Source organism: Protopterus annectens, chromosome 2.part0 (assembly GCF_019279795.1).
Source record: "Protopterus annectens isolate FY-2018-M chromosome 2.part0, PAN1.0, whole genome shotgun sequence".
NCBI classification, from domain to species: domain Eukaryota; kingdom Metazoa; phylum Chordata; order Ceratodontiformes; family Protopteridae; genus Protopterus; species Protopterus annectens.
The window spans coordinates 1504008249-1504021627 of NC_056728.1; positions in this window are offsets into that span (position 1 = coordinate 1504008249).

A 13379-nucleotide genomic window follows, 5' to 3' on the forward strand; every position below is an offset into this window, starting at 1 on the left:
CCTAACATTATTTTCATGTAGACTAGCTTCCATGGATATATTCAGTAGGTTTTGGAATTCACAGGGGAAGCCAGCTCTGAGTCTACATGGTTGCTTTCTACCTTGTTAAATAGCACATCCACCTTAGAGAGGTTGATTAGTATACAGTTCAGCTACTTATACTCTAATTAGCATGCTGCAATGATTGCTGCATTTTTGCAGCTCTTTGTGGTGTGTAGAGCTGCATACTGAATAAAAAATGCACACACTGTTTTAGAGGACAATGTAGGCTTTATTGAATCTGTACCAGTGTCCTTTCTGTAGTTTATTTGTAGTATCCCTTGTGATCAGTTACAGTCTGACTCTTGTTGTCTTTTTTTTTTTTCTTTGTCAATAATTATTTTTAAGGCACAATGTTAGGAGTTACCAATGTCTAGTGTTTCTCCTGGACTATGTATTTTTTATGTGCCACTAAGGCACAATGTTAAGAGTTGACCCTAGTGTCTTTTGTGTCATCTCTCTGACAATGTTGCAGGATTTGCTCATCAATCTTAGAGAATGTGCAGGTATGACAGACATCACCTCACTCCACTCCCATACAAAACACATTCACATATTAATTATACACACACACACACACACACACACACACACACACACACACACACACACACACAGACACACACACAACGAACCTAACTCTCACTAATCTGTCTACTGAGACCTCCTGGGCAGACACACAGTCACATATACATTCAAACATGCAGGCACTCACATAAAAGTGTGCATTCCCTTTCCGAACCCTACCTATTTGCTGACCACCTTGGCACTTTTCTCTACTGCAATTGATGAACACAAGCTTTTGGCTCTGTTCATTAACATGTGCAGTCATGAGTGGTTGTGTAAATTTCTGTAGCTGAGTGATTTGCAGTGAAGAGCACATGACTAATTAGCATAGGCCTTCCCCAAGAATGCCCAGTTAGCATTTATTATGACTGGTAAGAAAAAAAAAACAAATAGTGGTGTTGCATATCCTCATGCTAAAGCCCAAATGCAGGACTGCCTCTAAATTGCAAAAAATTACTATAGGGTGTACACCTACATCTCAATTACTGCTTGTGGTAACCCTTTTTAATTCCCCACTTCGTATTTTCTCTCTTCTTGTTGATTTATCTGACTTTGTGAAACAAATAACTTCCTGGTAAAGATTTGTTTTTTCCTAAAAAAAAAGAAAAAAAATGTGTATTTTAGTTACTCCATGCTGCAAAAATGATAATCAAGTGCAGTATTGCTCTTTAATCAAGTGCATTATCATTCTTTTTCAGTTGTGCCTATTTTTTCCTCCTTGACTGTTAGCTTCCCAACACCTTTTTTCTCATGTCCTTAAAGAATATATATGAAGGAAAACAATGTTTGTCATTTTTTTTCTGAATTCTTTTCTCAAGGATGTAGTTCTAGATTTTTTTTTCAAACATAGTTTATTACCTTTGGAGTTCATAATGCCTTGTATTGATGTGGCAAATGTCATCAAGTTATAGATTTTTTGATTGCTTGAAAGTTTTATATCAAGAATTGTCTCTTGTGTTTTTTTTTTTTTTTTTTTTTTTTTTTTTGCTGCTTTTTAATCTGTTGATTGCAATACATTGTTTCAGTGTAGTACAGAACTATGGATTTAATACATTTAACCTCAGGATAAGTTCTTCTGTTGAAGGTGTACTAATACACTTGAATAAGAATGAATTCAGAAAATCATTTACTTTTAAAGTAGTGACATATGATACTTCAGTGAGTTAAAATAAAATAAATATTACAGGATATTGAATTATGGCATTTTTTCTATAGCACACATACCTTATTAATCCGGTACACTGTAGGTGTACCTTAATTGAGTAATGCTGAAGTAGTAAAAAGAAAGCAAAAGTATTGCATTATTAACAAGTATTGTGACATGAAATCATTACCTTACATAATCAGATATTTATTCAGTGTCTCATCACACATTCTACATGTCTGTATGTTCAGTTTCTGAGTAGGTGGAAGCCTTTCACTATGGCAGGGCAGGGTACAAAGTATTAGCGACACAATTATCATCTATCAATGGGGTGCAAAGGCAGCACTGGCAGTCCTACAAGAAGCTGTGAGTGATATTGTGGCATTGAAATAATGCATTCAAACATTCACAACGCTCAGCATATTAAAAGAGTAACTTTAGCCAGCAATTTGCTAGATTCAGAGTAGAAGACTTCTTTTTTTGGTCTTCAGATTTGGGACTGTAGCCTGGGAACTGCCCAGGGCAACAGATTATCTAGCTGCAATTTGACTTTTTTATTTTATGGAAGAACAGCTTTTGATAAATATGTACCCATTTAAGTAATTTCAGTTTGGTATTCATCAGTGGAGAACTTGCTTTTAATTATAAAAGCTCTACTACAAGAGAATGATTTATTTTTTTCAGTTTTAGGCTAAACTGCAATGTTTTAAAATAATTTATCTCAGCAGCCATCTGTCGTTTTTGTCATAGCATGCATTTTGGGCTTATAAACTCTTCTTCAAATTACTTTGAGAAAATGTGTTTCCTTTAAGCATACTCAAACTGGTTAGACACTATTCAGGTTTGTGCTGCACTTATATCCCCCATGCTATATGAAAGGTCAAATGGTGACATCATTTCTTCCTGTCCTTAACTCAAGGGGTGAAGCATCTCTAGATCTGACATGATTCTTATAGGCTTCCATTAGTACAAGTGGCAAATTAATATCCCCATTTTTTCCCGGGGAACTGAGGAGCTGCTATTCTTTTAGCATGTGGAGATTGGTATATCAAATATAGCAACTGACTATAGAATTCTGAGTGCTAGGACACAAGTACCTTTTTATTACCCTATTACTTTCCATGCCATTTCTCTTTCCTCTTAATTACAAAATGTGGGCCATTGTCAGGTTTGTCTATCAAAGACAATCACTAACAGCTTAGTAAATGACTGACAAAAATAAAATAGTTATTTGTCTAACATTATTAGAAGCAGGATAAGTTAAATGCTACCTCTTTCTCAACCATTTTCTTAACCCTTTTAATGCTCTAAGCCTCTACTCACCAAATGGATGTCATACTCTTCCTGATATAACTCCATCTGACAATACTGCTTTTTGTGCCTCAGAAATTCTCATATACATTTTGTCCAATCTTTTACATCATAAACAGATTATAGCTGCAAATCATTCTAATAGATATAGTAATATCTGCCGGCTATTAAATATTCAGTTTTCTTGTTTTTAGATGCAAGATTACTTTCACTTTTCTCATCATGACTTTACTTAATAAGTACTTTATATTGTGTGGTCATTGTTGTTCCACTGTATACTATTTGTTGGTACTTTATATTTTTCTATGAGTTTTAATTTTGTTTTATTTTTTTTCTAAATTTTGTAGTATCTTCACTGTACTGTAGTCTTGTATTGGACCAGCATGGTTAACAAATGCAATAAACAAATACATTGGTAAGTATTTAACTTATTCAGCAAACTTATATGTGATTATTACATTTTGATCACATTTAGAAGACCATCCCAAACAATTTCAATGGCAGACTACCGCATTATGATGTTTTTTATAAGGGAGTAACCTGCGTTTATGAGAAAAAGTCTATAATTTGCAAAATTTCATACTAGTTTGCACATTGCATATAAGAACATTGTGCTAACAAGACCGATAACTAACGACATACAGTGCTTTTTAGATTTTTATATTCTTCCACAGGCTCCAGTTGAGGTCTAATTTTCCTGTTATAGCAGAATTCCTCCTGTACCACAAAGGGATTATCAGTTGGAAGCAATCAAAGAGAGCTAACACCATTCTTTAACAAGATGCCTTATTTTAATACAAATTTGCCCCAGTTACGTAGAGCTATTAGAAATGCTATTTGCAATACAATCCTAAACAAAGTAAATAAAAAAAATATTTATGTTTGGAAAAAAAAACAACATGCTTCTTTGTGTGGAGTTTCTAAAGTCTTGGGTTTCACATTTAAATAAACCACAGCAGAGATGGGATGAAATAACTGTCCACAGAATGAAAATAGCAGACTGCCTTCACTTCCTTGTTATTTGACAAATTTAAAAAAAAATGAAAAATAAAAGACAAAAATAAAGAAAAAAATCATTTTTTAGTTTCTATTTGCTTTTTTTCTGTTTTTTTCTCAAATAACAAGGAAGCGGAGGCAGTCTGCTATTTTCATGCTAGAGTTACCTATTTCCTCATGGGTCTGTTGTGATTTATTTACTTGTTTGTCTTGGAATCACTGTTGATGTAGACAGGGTTTTTAGATGTGAGATGGATTTACCAGAGCCATTGGTGATCTTTGTAATTAAGTTTCTTATTTATGTTAATGTGTCCAGGAGAAATATCAGCTAAATCACTCCCAGCTGTTGTATTCTATGTTATCTTGAGTGACAACTGGCATTTTTTACAGTACTTGTTTAAACTATGATCATGTCCATGCTCATGTGCTGGGAATACCACTCCATTTTAACAAGAGATAAGAAGGACTAAAGGAAAAAAAGGAAGACAACAAAGCTGTTAGCCTTCTAGTTTTTAGTTATATTTTCTTTAGAATATATTATTAATGCATACATTTTATAGTTTAAACTTCATTAATCTTTTCTAGCACTAGAAGATAATTCATAGAGATACAGCATACTTTGCATTCCGCAGAATTAATTGTCCCAGTCCCCTTCAATAAACACATTATACTAAATAACATCTGATGACCTTCATTAGACTTCCATAAACATAACTTTGTTATCCAATAGTTATTAATTACAACTGGAACATAGTATAGCTGATTTTAATCACAGCATAAAACATCCATGTAATGCTAATCAGGACAGACTGACCTTGCTCATTCTGACCTAGTAAGCAGCATCCATACCTCCACTCACTTACTTATGAAGCAGAGTCCCACCACTCACTTTTTTTAACATTTATTTAATTACACATCCAACCAAATAAGCAGTGTCCCTACCTCTGCTCACTTATTTTCTTTATCAAGCAGCCTCCAACTGCTCACTGTCCTTTCTAAACTCATTGAAATGAACATCCAACATCAGAGGGGCAAAAGAAGAGGGCAAGCCTGCCCCTCTTCTCCGGCCTACTCAAACTGATAAAATACCATTCCACCAAAAAGGGAGGGAGAGCTGGTAGGAAGTTCATGCCAAAATGTAATATTATATAAAACTCCTTAATCCCTTCCCTACCCTTACCTCATTTCCTCCTGATCATCCTCCTTTCCCATTTAACCCTTTCTTCCTCTCCTGCATTCTTAATTACCATTAATTGTCTAACCCCCTTCTGAAGATGTCCCAGGACAAATTGGTTTGTTACCAAACCTCATTTGTCCCAATCCCCTTCAATAAACATGTCACATTGAATGGCATTTGATGCCCTTTATTAGAATTCCATAAACATAACTTTGTTAACCAATATTTATTAATTACAACTAAAACATGGTATGGCTGATTATAATCACAGCATAAAACATCCATGTAATGCTAATCAGGACAGAGTGACCTTGCTCATCCTGACAAAGTAAGCTGCGTCCATACCTCCACTCGCTTACTTTACTTATGATGCGACCTCCCACCACTCACTTCATTTACCATTTATCGAATTACATATCCAACCAAATAAGCAGGCTCCTTACGTCTGCTCACTTATTTTACTTATGAAGCAACATCCCATCACTGACTTCATTCACCACTGGATTATCCAACCAAAATCCAACATCAAGGGGGCAACAGAAGAGGGCAAGCCTGTCCCTCTTCTCTGCCCACCAGCCTAACCAGGCTGTTCCCCCTCCTTCATAGCCAGACTTCCAGCAAAATCCTCCAACATACCTAACCTTACAGAAAACAAACTGAAACCAAAACATTGTTTGGTGTACCTCACTTCTATGAGGCAAACTGTATCCCTATTGCCACTATCCCAAAGCTTTATCATATAACTACCCAAAGCAACCAGCTGCCTAACTCAATAAAATTAAAACAAATGATCCCTTGTCAATGCCAAAATAAAACCCATACCCTTATAATACCTCTGTAAATCAAACATGTCCTCACTTATCCTAACCAAACACAACTCTGAAGCATATTCCCAGAACATTACCTGCCAAATCTACCACTAAAACACCAAACCCAAAGCCATCAAAAACAATGCAAGCTCAGCTGCATGCTATCCTGCTTATCTACAGCCTCCTTTTTCTGCCAAAAGAATATGAAATGACCTACAATGTCTTTTCTTTTCACACAGATCAGTGTAATAATGCGAACACTGCACCTTCTATTAAAGGGCAAACATCCAATGGCCAACATGGCATTTCCTGACCAATGCACCACCCTGTTAATGGAATTTGATGCATGCATAAAGCCAACACATCCAGAAAAGCACAGCCCCCCAGATTGTAACTCAATGGATCTTCATTTACTAACTCCATTCTATACAACAAAAATTTGTCAGTAGCCATAATTCACTAGTCTTCACATTATCAAGCCTGCTCCAACCCTTCAAATTATATGACTCATCAGCTGAGCTACCTTATCTTGTTTCCAAGCATAAACACAATTTAACAAAATCTTGCAATGTCCTATCATATACCTAGGTTCATACATTCAAAGGTAGGTACTAGGCTATCTGCTCGAGGACATTTATAAGCCTAGCCGTAGTGTGTCAGCTTTCGCCGCCCCATTGATTAATTAACTGATCCTCTGTCAAGCAGAGCCAATGAAGTGATCCCAGGGGTGTATTTTCTGTTACCCATCCAATCGTCAAGGTTTCTGTTGAAGAGTGTTAGTGAGGGGCTCTTCCTAATGTAGTTTGGAATTTTGTTCCAAAGCATGGGATGTCTCCATGACAGGAATCTATCCCTCCAGCATGTTCTGTTTATTGTTGTGGTGAGGTTTAGTCACTAGAGCATGTGGCTCACAGTGACTTCAATTTCTTTAGGTGGAGCGTGTCCATCAATTCTGAGTTGGACATGGCTTTGTAAGTCAGGCAGAGATCACCTCTGAGTTAGCAATATGCCACTAAGTACAGCCAAAGTTTTTTCAGTTGGGCTGCATAGGAAATATGTTTGAGGCCAGTAATCCTCTTGGTGAGGTGCTTTTGTGGTCTCTCCAGCTGTTGGAAGTGTCTTGTGAGGTGCATCCCAAATAGGGCATTGTACTCTATGATGGGTCTGATGAGTGACGAGTAGAAGGGCACTATAACCTCTTTATTTATAGATGTGAACCCTTTAGTAATTAGATGGGCCACATAGAAGGATTTCCTAACTACTTTAGCAATATGATTGTCAAAAGAGAGATTAGTATCTACCTGGGTCCCCAGATCTCTTATTCTCTCTTCTGTATTAAAGGGGCTGCCACCTATGTGGTAATTCCTGGATGTTTTGTTTTTCCCAGACAGGATGACTATGCATTTTTTGGCATTTTGCTTGAGGACTTTGCATGACTTTGACACCAGGTGTCGTCTCAGTAAGGCCCTTTTGGAGGATGTCCATGTGAGCCGGAGAGTCAATTATGGCTCCCAGTTTGCAGTCATTGGCGAACTTCATTAGCCATAGTCCTTCTGTGTTTGCCTGTACTTCTGAAAAGTATATGCCTAACAGTAGGGGTCCCAGGACCGAACCATGTGAGATACCACTTGTGACTGGTTTAGAATCAGACCTGGAGCCTGCTATTCTTACCGTGTGAGTTCTGTCTGCAAGGCAGATGGCAACCCATCTCGTGACATAGGGGTTTATGTTCAGGTTGGTGAGTTTTTCTGTAGTACCCAAGTGGGGAATGGTGTTGAAAGCCTTGGCGAGGTCAAGGTAGGCTGTGTGAATAACCTTTTCCTCATCTATGGCCTTGGTGATTGTCTTAAACAAGTCAGCCAGGTTTAGTAGACATGATCTGCCCTTAACAAAGCCAAACTGGGTCAGGTCAAGTGTTTGGACGTTCCCAATTTCTTTGTTAATGAGTTTCATGATGATGAGCTCCATAGCCTTGTAGACCAGGCTAGTCAGGCTTATGAGGTGATAGTTACTAGGGTCAGTTGTGGCCCCTCCTTTGTGGAGTGGAATAACCGTTGCTGTGCGCCATTCTATGGGCACTTAGCCTGTGGAGAGGCTGAGGTTGAACAGCTTGTTTAGGTGGGGGGTTAGTTCATTCTGTAGTTCATGCAAGACACAGCCTGGAATACCATCTGGCCCCTTTGACACTGTGTGTTTGGCTTTTGAGAGGGCTGTCTTCACCTGTGCGTCAGTGATTTCCAGGATACAACACTTTCCGGTATTGTTGTGGGCCCTTTTGGGAGTGAGAGGGGGGTGAAGTTTGCACTGAATCTATCTGCCAGGATGTTGGCAATATCAGTAGTTTCAGTATATTTTGTGCTATTTTGCACTAGTTCAGTGTATATCTGCGAGTTGCTACTTAGCTAAAGAGGGCCTTGTGGTTATCTTTTGAATCCTTGGCTATTTTTCTTTCGAAGTTAGCCTTGGATGATTGTATGATGAACCTTAGTTTCTTACTGATACTGATCAAGGATGTCTTTCCTTATTGGGATTTGCTTTTTTTCTGAACTAGTTTCCTCCTTCTATTGTATAGCCTGTTTATTGCTGGGGTCCACCAGACTGGTTTCCTTCTCTTAGAGGAGGGAGTCTTGGTTTTGCTAGGGATGGCATGATCCATGCATCCTTGTAGGTGCTCATAGAGTGCATTTGTAAAGGTTTCTGCATCTTGGGCAGCATTATGCTTAAGCGTGGGGGCTGTGAAACTTACTGCCTCTGTCTTAAGTAAGGTGAAGTTTGCTTTAGAATTTTTTTTTTTACTGGAGTTTCCTTAGTTGCAGGTGGTGGTGGGGTGTGGACATCCAGAGTGATTAGTTTATGGTCTGATCTAACCAGTGACGGGTTGACCTCTGGTGTGGAACACCTGTCACCCATGTTTGTGATGACCAGGTCCAATATGTTTTCATCTCTGGTAGAGGAGTTTACCAGCTGATCCAGGGCCTTTGAGTTGAAGAATTCCAGGAAGCGTTGGCCTGGGAGTTTGTATTCAAGTAGTTTTCCCAGTTAATGGTAGGGTAATTGAAATCGCCCAATATCAGGGTGTTCAGCAGGACCTTCATGTTTCCCAGTGTCTCCAGAAAGGTGGAGTGGTGGTCCTGGGTCATGGAGGGTGATCTATAGCAGGCCACAATTTGCATTGCAGATTTGCCTGATGTTAGTTGCACATGGATGATCTCAGAGGTATCATGCTGCGCCACTAACCTGGAGGTGTATGTATTCTTGATGAATATGGATACACCCCCTCCTTTTTTGTTTCGGTCCGTGTTCTGTGGCTGAAACATGTGGTACTAATTGTAGCCCGGTAGTGCTGGGATGTTCTCTGGAGCCTTGAACCAGGTTTCAGTTATTGCACAGATGTCAATGTTCTCCATACTGAGGATTGCTTCGAGCGCATGCATTTTCAGTTTTAAACTCCTGGCGTTGAGTAGCATAACTCTCAGTTTTTTTGTTAATTGTGCTGTTTACGGAGGTGGTTTTGACTTTTGAGCCTTGCCTAAAAAAGGCACTATGGGGGCAGCAAGAGCCTTGGCCAGTATTACTTATCAAAACCTCACCTGACAAAGCCAAGGGTTCATACCACTGCCCTATTCTGCAAATGAAAATGAACCATTTCCCACAACCTCAGCAAAATAAAACAAAAAAAAAAAGTCCACTGATTAATGATACTGCCAACATATCTGCATAGTCTTGCCACGGGATCACAGAAACTCATCTACCGCACCCACAGCATGCATCCCCACCTCACATTGTTGTTATGACTTCACCACACCTGTGGACAACCCCCAAAGTCATCATAAACAATTCCCAAACCTGCTTCACTCTACCCCTCACTTACCTCATCCTCACTCATCCCCACATTACCTCTCCAACCTCACTGGCTCTAACATGTTTAATAGCCCCTAAAAATGTAGCAATACCTGCAACCTCCTCATGCACCCCTCCGGCTGCTGGAGCATCCACCTCAGCAGAATCCACCCATTAGTCAATCCATTTCTATTCAGCCATCAACGGATACCAACTTTGTGCTTCTCCATCTGCAACCTCATCACTGATATCTGCTCTGCGCTTCATCTGCAAAAGAAGAGAAAGCTGAAATTGTTTGCACCACACAATCAAAACTTCTTAATTTCTTAATGACACTAGGTACTGCCCAGGGCCTACGTTAATCATCTACAGTACACAAAAGCCTGTTCTATGAATGAAATACCACTTGAAATACCTCTTCTTTACCATTCTATGAGCTTCCTAGTTTTTTTTTTTTTTTTTTGAGCCATAGCAAGTGTTCTCTTGTCTACCCTTCCCCCCACAAGTGTCAGTGTTCCTCATCATGACCATGAAAGGAACCAATAAAGCTAAAGAAAATTTAAATCATCCTATAATTCCACCCATACAGCAGTTTACAGAGCCTTTAGTGGCATCCGCATTAAAGAAGGAAAGCTTTAACAAACATTACCCCTATAACATCTACTAACTTGTAAAACATTTCAGATGAGGATTCACATAGTAGAGTGGTGAAGCTGCAACTATCCTCACCATCTCCTTGTTCTCACAAGTATTACAAAACAACTCCCCTTCTATGGCAACTATTTAAGTACTCACTTCACTCGCTAAAGGAGTCATACTCTGCACTATGTGCCTAAGACACATGTACTCAAACCTCCCAGGAAGCAAAGTACTGCAAGATGCACATCCCACCTGTGCTATGTCCGTGTGGGTGAATGATTCCAAGCACACTAACAAATTCAACATAAGGTATACACTAAAAGTCTACCCCTCACCCCCAGAAACTGCCAGCCCTCCTATTTTGTGCAAGCCGTCCACCATCTTTAAGTGCCACTGTTAAGACTTCTCTGCTTAAACAGTGATGGAAAATGAGAACGCACTCCATTCCTATCACAGTCTCATCAATTCAATCCCTACATTCATATAGGATCTGTGACACCCCTTCCAAAATTGGGGGTGGGGATCAAAACCCATTACCTTGCATCTGCAAAGCAAATACAATGTCAGCACAATCACCTGTCACCATCTACATTCTGCTAGCTGCCCAGTCTGGGGCCTCAGCCCTAGTAACTTCCTATGATCCTGTGATTGTTGTGCCTCCATCCCACCAGTGTGAACCCCAGACTCTACATAAACAATCCCCAGCCATGCTGTACCTTGCCCCCAACACCCTTCCTCCTCACTTGCCCCTACACTACCCCATCTCCATTAAATCTGGTGCCATAATGAGTACCGAATAAAGTAAGGTATTCTGAAACCTTGATTGTTACTCCAGCAACCAAACCTCCACCTCCAGCAAACTTCATTACCTTCCAAATCCACTTCCTAAGGCCACTGAGTGTTACACATGCTGCACTCCCCCCCCATCTGAAACCTCATTACACACCACTCTACAGACCGGGACATCCACTGTAACAGCCTCCATCACCTTCCAAGCCTGCTTCCTTCCAGTCACTGGCAGATGCCTATGCTGACCTTCCCATCTGTGACCTCACTCCATGCAGCTCTAGCTGTGAAACCCCTCTGTATCAACCTCATCATCTAATGAACCACTTCCTTCAACCACCAGCTGATATGAAGTCTGCGCCAATACCATCTGTGGCTTCTTTATGTCGCACTGCAGCAGCTGAGACACCTTCCTTTGTCACATCCAAGGCTGTCATACTAACATCTCACTCTTGTAGGACTGAATATTATCCCGTTCTGAATTGCAAGGTCTTCCTCTGGAAAATGGAGACGTATGCCTAGCATAACCCTCCCCATGGCCATTAAAAATGCACAAAGCATGTGCACCTAACCGGCATTCTACATGAGTGACTCATAGCCCACAGAAACACACACTCCCAATCCTTCTTTGAAAAAAAAACACAGCCCTCAGCTAAACATGAGACAAAGGCCCAAAACTAGGGATTTTTTTTTAAAGTGCTGTTACAAACGTATTGGTCTGACAAACTTATAGATACCCAGCCCAGTGCTGTATTAGCATGAAGTTTCTGAAATGTAGGAATTCTGAACTCAACTGTCTGTCCTTATTTCTAACTGCAAGCTTTAATGGCTTACCAGGACTCTGCCTAGTAACCCCCATTGTCTGAACAGACCAAACTCTTAGGCAAAATCTAGTTATTCTGAGCATACCTCTCCTTCCTACAAATTTTGTACAAGAGAGGCATGACACTAGTGGAAAAGGAAAGGCCCAACCCCCCTCTGCAAACTAGGGAAAAAAAAACTTTAAATATTGATCCTACAAATCCATAAAGTTGATAGGATAACAACCACTGTGAAGGGAATGAAATCCCCCATTCACAGTAATGCATTGCCAGACTCAAGTCAATATCTAGCACCTGTTAAGAGGATGCAGGTTCAAACAGAAGTATCTCCCCATTTTTCCCCTTTCCCCTTTTTTCCTCTCCTTCACTCTCCCATCTTGCATCTGTGAGGTGAAAGAGGACGGTGCTCCTATGCACGGGATCAATCAAAACGTCCTCCCCACCCAACAAGTATAACATTCACTTATAAATTGCCTAATTCACAATATATAACACCAGTAATTCACCCGACACTGTAACATAGACTGAGGAGTATACCTCAGAATCCATTAAGGCAAAAAGTGGACAAGCCCACAACTAAAGAGGGCAAAGGCATAACAACGGCACTAAATTGTCGACACATTTCCAATATTACTCTTATAACTTAAGAAAGTGGCTGGAATAACAAGCTGTTTCATAGCACACGTTTCTGAAGTGTATGAAGTCAAACTCAATGCAGGTCAACAATTGGAACTCTCACCCCCATAGTGGGTAATGCCACTCCGCACGTGCATCAGAGAGAGACTGTTACTTGTGGGCACTGTCATGTCTGGGAAACCAAATTACTTTGTTGAGACATCAAGTAAATATCACATACATTAAGGGTTTCTGACCCAAATGTGAGGCACAGCCTAGAGGTTCTGTGACCATCTATACACCCTGCCATTCCCCTTAATAGTTGACCGTAGCAAATGCATTTATAATATTAGTACCCACCCCCTTTTTTAAATAAAAAAATAGTGGCAAGATATGATTCAGTCAGATAGCCCTGACTTCCAAAACCTAAAGGGGAAATACTGGAAAATAAATACAGGAGTGAACAGTAGACAGAACTAACCCTGACATTATCGCTGCAGTAGAAAATTTGCACTCAGTACAGCTAGTAAGCCTTTACTGTGCCACAAGGAAGCACAATCAGCAATAGTTACTCGGTCTTGCTGTTCAATTGTGAAATTACCCATATGACCAGCATGACTAGCTCATTGTAACGA